Raw genomic sequence first — 7,874 nt, forward strand, 5'->3', positions numbered from 1 at the left:
CCGAGTGTAAGGGTCTCCAAGTGTGTGTGTGGGGATTCCCGAGTGTAAGGGTCTCCAAGTGTGTGTGGGGATTCCCGAGTGTAAGGGTCTCCAAGTGTGTGTGTGTGTGGGGATTCCCGAGTGTAAGGGTCTCCAAGTGTGTGTGGGGATTCCCGAGTGTAAGGGTCTCCAAGTGTGTGTGGGGATTCCCGAGTGTAAGGATCTCCAAATGTGTGTGTGTGGGGATTCCCGAGTGTAAGGATCTCCAAGTGTGTGTGTGGATTCCCGAGTGTAAGGATCTCCAAATGTGTGTGTGTGTGTGGATTCCCGAGTGTAAGGATCTCCAAGTGTGTGTGGGGATTCCCGAGTGTAAGGGTCTCCAAGTGTGTGTGGGGATTCCCGAGTGTAAGGGTCTCCGTGTGTGTGTGTGTGGGGATTCCCGAGTGTAAGGGTCTCCAAGTGTGTGTGGGGATTCCCGAGTGTAAGGGTCTCCGTGTGTGTGTGGGGATTCCCGAGTGTAAGGATCTCCAAGTGTGTGTGGGGATTCCCGAGTGTAAGGGTCTCCAAGTGTGTGTGGGGATTCCCGAGTGTAAGGATCTCCAAGTGTGTGTGGGGATTCCCGAGTGTAAGGGTCTCCAAGTGTGTGTGGGGATTCCCGAGTGTAAGGGTCTCCAAGTGTGTGTGGGGATTCCCGAGTGTAAGGGTCTCCAAGTGTGTGTGGGGATTCCCGAGTGTAAGGGTCTCCGTGTGTGTGTGTGTGGGGATTCCCGAGTGTAAGGGTCTCCAAGTGTGTGTGTGTGTGGGGATTCCCGAGTGTAAGGGTCTCCAAGTGTGTGTGGGGATTCCCGAGTGTAAGGGTCTCCAAGTGTGTGTGGGGATTCCCGAGTGTAAGGGTCTCCAAGTGTGTGTGGGGATTCCCGAGTGTAAGGATCTCCAAGTGTGTGTGGGGATTCCCGAGTGTAAGGGTCTCCAAGTGTGTGTGGGGATTCCCGAGTGTAAGGGTCTCCAAGTGTGTGTGGGGATTCCCGAGTGTAAGGATCTCCAAGTGTGTGTGGGGATTCCCGAGTGTAAGGGTCTCCAAGTGTGTGTGGGGATTCCCGAGTGTAAGGGTCTCCAAGTGTGTGTGGGGATTCCCGAGTGTAAGGGTCTCCAAGTGTGTGTGGGGATTCCCGAGTGTAAGGGTCTCCAAGTGTGTGTGGGGATTCCCGAGTGTAAGGGTCTCCAAGTGTGTGTGGGGATTCCCGAGTGTAAGGGTCTCCAAGTGTGTGTGTGGGGATTCCCGAGTGTAAGGGTCTCCAAGTGTGTGTGGGGATTCCCGAGTGTAAGGGTCTCCAAGTGTGTGTGGGGATTCCCGAGTGTAAGGGTCTCCAAGTGTGTGTGTGTGTGGGGATTCCCGAGTGTAAGGGTCTCCAAGTGTGTGTGGGGATTCCCGAGTGTAAGGGTCTCCAAGTGTGTGTGGGGATTCCCGAGTGTAAGGGTCTCCAGGTGTGTGTGGGGATTCCCGAGTGTAAGGATCTCCAAGTGTGTGTGTGGGGATTCCCGAGTGTAAGGATCTCCAAGTGTATGTGGGGATTCCCGAGTGTAAGGGTCTCCAAGTGTGTGTGGGGATTCCTGAGTGTAAGGATCTCCAAGTGTGTGTGTGTGTGGGGATTCCCGAGTGTAAGGATCTCCAAGTGTGTGTGGGAATTCCCGAGTGTAAGGGTCTCCAAGTGTGTGTGTGTGTGGGGATTCCCGAGTGTAAGGGTCTCCAAGTGTGTGTGTGTGTGGGGATTCCCGAGTGTAAGGATCTCCAAGTGTGTGTGGGGATTCCCGAGTGTAAGGATCTCCAAGTGTGTGTGGGGATTCCCGAGTGTAAGGGTCTCCGTGTGTGTGTGGGGATTCCCGAGTGTAAGGGTCTCCAAGTGTGTGTGTGTGTGGGGATTCCCGAGTGTAAGGGTCTCCAAGTGTGTGTGGGGATTCCCGAGTGTAAGGGTCTCCAAGTGTGTGTGTGTGTGGGGATTCCCGAGTGTAAGGGTCTCCAAGTGTGTGTGGGGATTCCCGAGTGTAAGGGTCTCCAAGTGTGTGTGGGGATTCCCGAGTGTAAGGGTCTCCAGGTGTGTGTGGGGATTCCCGAGTGTAAGGATCTCCAAGTGTGTGTGTGGGGATTCCCGAGTGTAAGGATCTCCAAGTGTATGTGGGGATTCCCGAGTGTAAGGGTCTCCAAGTGTGTGTGGGGATTCCTGAGTGTAAGGATCTCCAAGTGTGTGTGTGTGTGGGGATTCCCGAGTGTAAGGATCTCCAAGTGTGTGTGGGAATTCCCGAGTGTAAGGGTCTCCAAGTGTGTGTGTGTGTGGGGATTCCCGAGTGTAAGGGTCTCCAAGTGTGTGTGTGTGTGGGGATTCCCGAGTGTAAGGATCTCCAAGTGTGTGTGGGGATTCCCGAGTGTAAGGATCTCCAAGTGTGTGTGGGGATTCCCGAGTGTAAGGGTCTCCGTGTGTGTGTGGGGATTCCCGAGTGTAAGGGTCTCCAAGTGTGTGTGTGTGTGGGGATTCCCGAGTGTAAGGGTCTCCAAGTGTGTGTGTGTGTGGGGATTCCCGAGTGTAAGGATCTCCAAGTGTGTGTGGGGATTCCCGAGTGTAAGGGTCTCCGTGTGTGTGTGTGGGGATTCCCGAGTGTAAGGGTCTCCAAGTGTGTGTGGGGATTCCCGAGTGTAAGGATCTCCAAGTGTGTGTGGGGATTCCCGAGTGTAAGGGTCTCCAAGTGTGTGTGGGGATTCCCGAGTGTAAGGATCTCCAAGTGTGTGTGTGGGGATTCCCGAGTGTAAGGATCTCCAAGTGTGTGTGGGGATTCTCGAGTGTAAGGGTCTCCAAGTGTGTGTGGGGATTCCCGAGTGTAAGGGTCTCCAAGTGTGTGTGTGTGTGTGGGGATTCCCGAGTGTAAGGGTCTCCAAGTGTGTGTGGGGATTCCCGAGTGTAAGGATCTCCAAGTGTGTGTGTGGGGATTCCCGAGTGTAAGGGTCTCCAAGTGTGTGTGGGGATTCCCGAGTGTAAGGGTCTCCAAGTGTGTGTGTGTGGGGGGATTCCCGAGTGTAAGGGTCTCCAAGTGTGTGTGGGGATTCCCGAGTGTAAGGATCTCCAAGTGTGTGTGTGGGGATTCCCGAGTGTAAGGGTCTCCAAGTGTGTGTGTGGGGATTCCCGAGTGTAAGGATCTCCAAGTGTGTGTGGGGATTCCCGAGTGTAAGGGTCTCCAAGTGTGTGTGTGGGGATTCCCGAGTGTAAGGGTCTCCGTGTGTGTGTGGGGATTCCCGAGTGTAAGGATCTCCAAGTGTGTGTGGGGATTCCCGAGTGTGTAAGGGTCTCCAAGTGTGTGTGGGGATTCCCGAGTGTAAGGGTCTTCAAGTGTGTGTGGGGATTCCCGAGTGTAAGGGTCTCCAAGTGTGTGTGTGTGTGGGGATTCCCGAGTGTAAGGATCTCCAAGTGTGTGTGGGGATTCCCGAGTGTAAGGGTCACCAAGTGTGTGTGTGTGGGGATTCCCGAGTGTAAGGATCTCCATGTGTGTCCCAAACCATCGAGCTCATGAGGCAGACCGTCCCACTCAAACGTCAAAGTGCTCAAATTCGCATTAAGGATTTACAGCCCTGAGTCAGTGGTGGGAATTCCGCATTCCTATGACGGGGGTGAGTCTCTATATGGGACTCCCCCAAAAAAGGGGTACTCATTTTATAGACCCCCAGAAGCATGATGGGCTAAATCAACCCCCAACCCGGATATGGACTCGCAACTTTCCTATTGAGGACCACTCGCTCTACCGCTGAGCCCCTCGGCTGCCTTCCCCACCAGGCGTGTATCTGATAAATGATTAAATAAAAACCATGAAAATTCTAAGAAAATCAAGTTATAATATATGTTTAGGTCAGTCAAATGAATAAGACAAGAAACGGTATGTATGTTGAACTTATTTTGCACTGTACGTATCCAACCGTGCTAATTAGAGGTCCAGGTGAAGGACAACAAACTAAACAAGAAAAAGCAGTTCTAAATAAATTAGTTTTTAATCTCGATTTAAAAGTGCATAGTTCCAGTCACTTCCTAATATCGAAAGGACGAGCATTCCAGACGGCCATAGAAGCACATCTGAAAGCTCGCGATGCAGTGACTGTCTTTGTTCGATGGCTCGCCAAAAGTCGCTGGGAGGATGACTGGAGTTCGCGTGATGGTTTATGCTCCTTGACGATATCAGCAAGGTATTGTGGTTCATTTGTGGCAAGCACTTTGTATGCAATTAGTGCAACATTAAAATGTATTCGTTCGGCAACCGGAAACTAATCCAGCTCAGCGAGCACTGGGTGGACATGATCAGATCTTGCAGTACCAGTCACGACACGTGTCAAGGAGTTTTGTACATGCTGCAGATTGGTAATATTTTGGCCAGACATCCCTTAAGAGTAGTGAGTTGCAATAATTGAGCCTTGTCGATACGATGCTACACACCACCGTATAACGGACTCAATAGTGGTCGAATGTGTCTGAGAGCCCTGAAATGAAAATTGTAGGAGCTGACTATTTTGCACATGGTGATTAAACAGCATTCTGGTCGAGTATGGTACAGAATCGGTCAAGAAACAAAAATAGTTGATTCTTGAATTAAAACGTGAATGGCGGCAGTTTCTACAGCCTCATGCTTTAGGCCTCAACAGAATGGTGACCCTACAGGAGGCCTTGTGGTCCCTTCCCATATCAAGCTTCAACTAATTTAAACAACCTCCCTGGGATCAAGTGCCTTCCTTGCAAGTGAGCCTTGAACCCATGACCAGGTTTGCATAAAAACAACTTCAGTCATAAATGTTCATCAATTTTACATGAAATGTTTAGATTGGAAAGTAAACCCACGCTGTTTTATGCAACCTGGCCCAGATACATATTCCCAGGGCGACTCCCTTGCGCTACTCGGGGACTGTTGCTTCAACAGAGCAAGTATGAGGGTCAGGGTGAGAGTAAAGGACCGGGTCAGATCTGCAACTGTAGCCCTAATCCCAACCGGCTCCCTAAGCCCAACGCAGTAACCCCCCCACCCCCCGGACCCCACCCCCCGGACCCCACGAGCAGCGTCTCACGGCCATCGCCGCCTCCGCCTGTTCCCAGTGAAGCAGAACGGGCAGAAGAGCGGAGGGGGAGGGGGTGGAGGGGGTGGAGGCGGAGGAGGAGGCGGCCGGAGAGTGCAGCGCGGCATCGTGGAGGAGTGCTGCTTCCGTCGATGCACACTGCGCTTGCTCGAGTCCTACTGCGCCGACTCCAGCAAACTCGAGCGCGACTACTCGGGCATCAAAATCGCGTCACTCAAGCGCCTAATTCGGGTGAGACCCTCCACCAGATGGCTCACTTGGTGTCGTGGGCAGCGGTGAATTCGCTCCACCCTAGTACAGAGTTATAAATAATGTTTCGTGTTTCTGTAACCTAATTTAAATATGAACCGTTTCAGAAGTAATTTGTCAGTCAACTTTCATAACAGGAAATTGATTTTATTTCATTGATTTACTGAGCCCCTCCACTCTCCCCTCTTCTTTTTACCACTCTCCCCTACTCCTCTCTCCACTTCTCCCCGCTTTCCCCGGCTCCACCCTCCCCTCCTCCTCTCTTCCCCTCCTCCTCCTCTTCCTTCCTCTTTCCCCTCCTCCTCCTCCTCTCCCATAGAAATCCAAGGGCTCCGTGCCCGGGAAGGAGGAGTCCGGGACGCGGCAGAGCAAGAAATCCTGGCAGCGGCGTCAGGAGCAAGGTCAAGGGCAGGGTCAAGGGCAGGGTCGTGGGCGAGGTCGGGGTCGGGGCCGCACCGAGCGGAGACTCAGGAAAGCGGCGAGGCTGCGTCCTCTCGACCCTACGAGCCCAACACCACCCTGAGTGTGCACGGGGGGCCCAGGACCCAGAGCGGAGCGGCCTGTGGACCCCGCGCTTCCCATGGAGCCCCTGTGGAGCCCAGTGGAAACCCGTGGAACGCCGAACCCCCGGTGGCCGAGGGGCGGCTTCACGGTTACGCGACACGGGCCGTATTTTACCATCCCAGTGAATTCTGTGAATTCTGCTGTTATTGCCGTTATCGTCGCTACTGCTATTACTATTGTCGTAGACGGACGCGGTGACAAGCACCACCACCCTGTGCTCCTCGCCCCGCATGGGAATTGAACCCTGACCCTTGGTCACAGAGGCAAGTGGAGCTGAACTTCAGCCTCCAGGGAGGTGGAGGTTCCCCAAAAGGCTCATCCTCCTCTCATCACGGGCCTGGCCGATCCCTCCACGCTGCGCATTACCGACCGGGGCCCCGCACTGCTTCGTGGACTCGTCGTGTGTGCTCACCGCTGTAGGCCGCTCGTCTCTATAAGGCGCATCGTATGGGTGTATATGCAGCTGTTAGTTCCTTGTATATACAGTACGTAATTACGTGTGCGTTGTGCGTGTGGACTGATGGCACTTTGAGCGCGTGGCGCACACTCGTGGCGTGCGTCCCGCCACCTGTAGACCCTTTACAAGAGCACTAAATGCACCGCGCCCCAAGAGGGACAGACAGGGGCCTTCTCGGGGATTCACGTCAATCGCGCCGCCGCCCACTGCGGCCACGACCTTGCGTGGCCTCCGTGCCCCTCCCACTTCACGGAACCTGGGGGGCAGGACGCGGCACTGCGCGCTCGGTGGCACGGGACTCGACTCGAGTGTGGAGTCTCTCGGAGATGAAGAAACTTGAAAGGGCGCTGGCGACCCCACTGACCCCACCCCGACCACCGCAACTCTCCCCACTAACCCCAAATGACCCCACCTAACCCCAACATCACCCCCTGAGTGCACCAGTAGTGTCTGGCAAGCTGGTCTCGTATTTAAATACGGTGGTGTGAAAACGTATGTAAGCTTATACACGCCGTTGTCTGTGGAGGTTAGCTACAGCATGTTTTATTATCTGTGCATGACAGCTGCAGAGATTCATCTTCTTGGTTTTTTCGGTCAAGTCACGTAGAAGGGAAATAATAAAATCAAAAAAATAAAACATAATAAAATATTTTATTATGTTTTATAATAAAATTATAAAAAGAAAACATAAAAAAATATTTTATTATAATAAAATATTTTATAATGTTTTATTTTTTATTATTTTATTATTTCCCTTCTACATGACTTTACCGAAAGAACCAAGAAGATGAATCCCTGCAGTCACGAAAGCTTTAAATCGAAAAAAAAGCTACAGAAATTGTTGGCTTGAGCCATCGTGACTGCAAACTATCAACCAATCTCGAACATTAATACATTTCAAAGGTCACAGAATGTCTTTGTCTGAAGCGGTTACTTCTCCACGTCACTGTGATGGGCAGAATCAACCCGTTGCAGTCACATACCAAAAGTTCCACAGCACTGAGACGACTCTACTAAAGATCACTGATGACCTCTACAAGATCACTGATGACCTCTACAAGATCATGGATGACCGGTGTGCTGCAGCGTTGGTTGGCCTCAATCTCTCAGCCGCCTTCGACACCATCGACCATGAGATACTCATTGGGTGGCTAAGGTCAAGGTTCGGTGTATCGGGTACGTTACTGGGGTGGATTGAGTTATACATACATGGTCGATCCTAGTTCGTCAACCTGGGTGACGAACAGTCGTCATAGACGCCGTGCCTAGTTGACGTACCACAGCGGTCCATCCTCGGACCCTTCCTATTTTCAACAAACGTCTCTCCAATTGACAATGTCATCTCATCAATGTCATCTCATTGTTCTATCAATATGCTGATGATACACAATTGTACACCGCAGTGAAGTCAAAGTTAGACATGGAGAGCCTCGGTAACCTCGAAGATTGCACCCGAGCCGTGCACGTGTGGTTTGCACGAAACAAAATGCTGCTTAATCCATAAAAATCGGAGGTTCGGCTGGT

Source organism: Lethenteron reissneri, chromosome 33, assembly GCF_015708825.2.
Source record: "Lethenteron reissneri isolate LAM-NWPU_2019-01 chromosome 33, ASM1570882v1, whole genome shotgun sequence".
Classification (NCBI taxonomy): Eukaryota; Metazoa; Chordata; class Hyperoartia; order Petromyzontiformes; family Petromyzontidae; genus Lethenteron; species Lethenteron reissneri.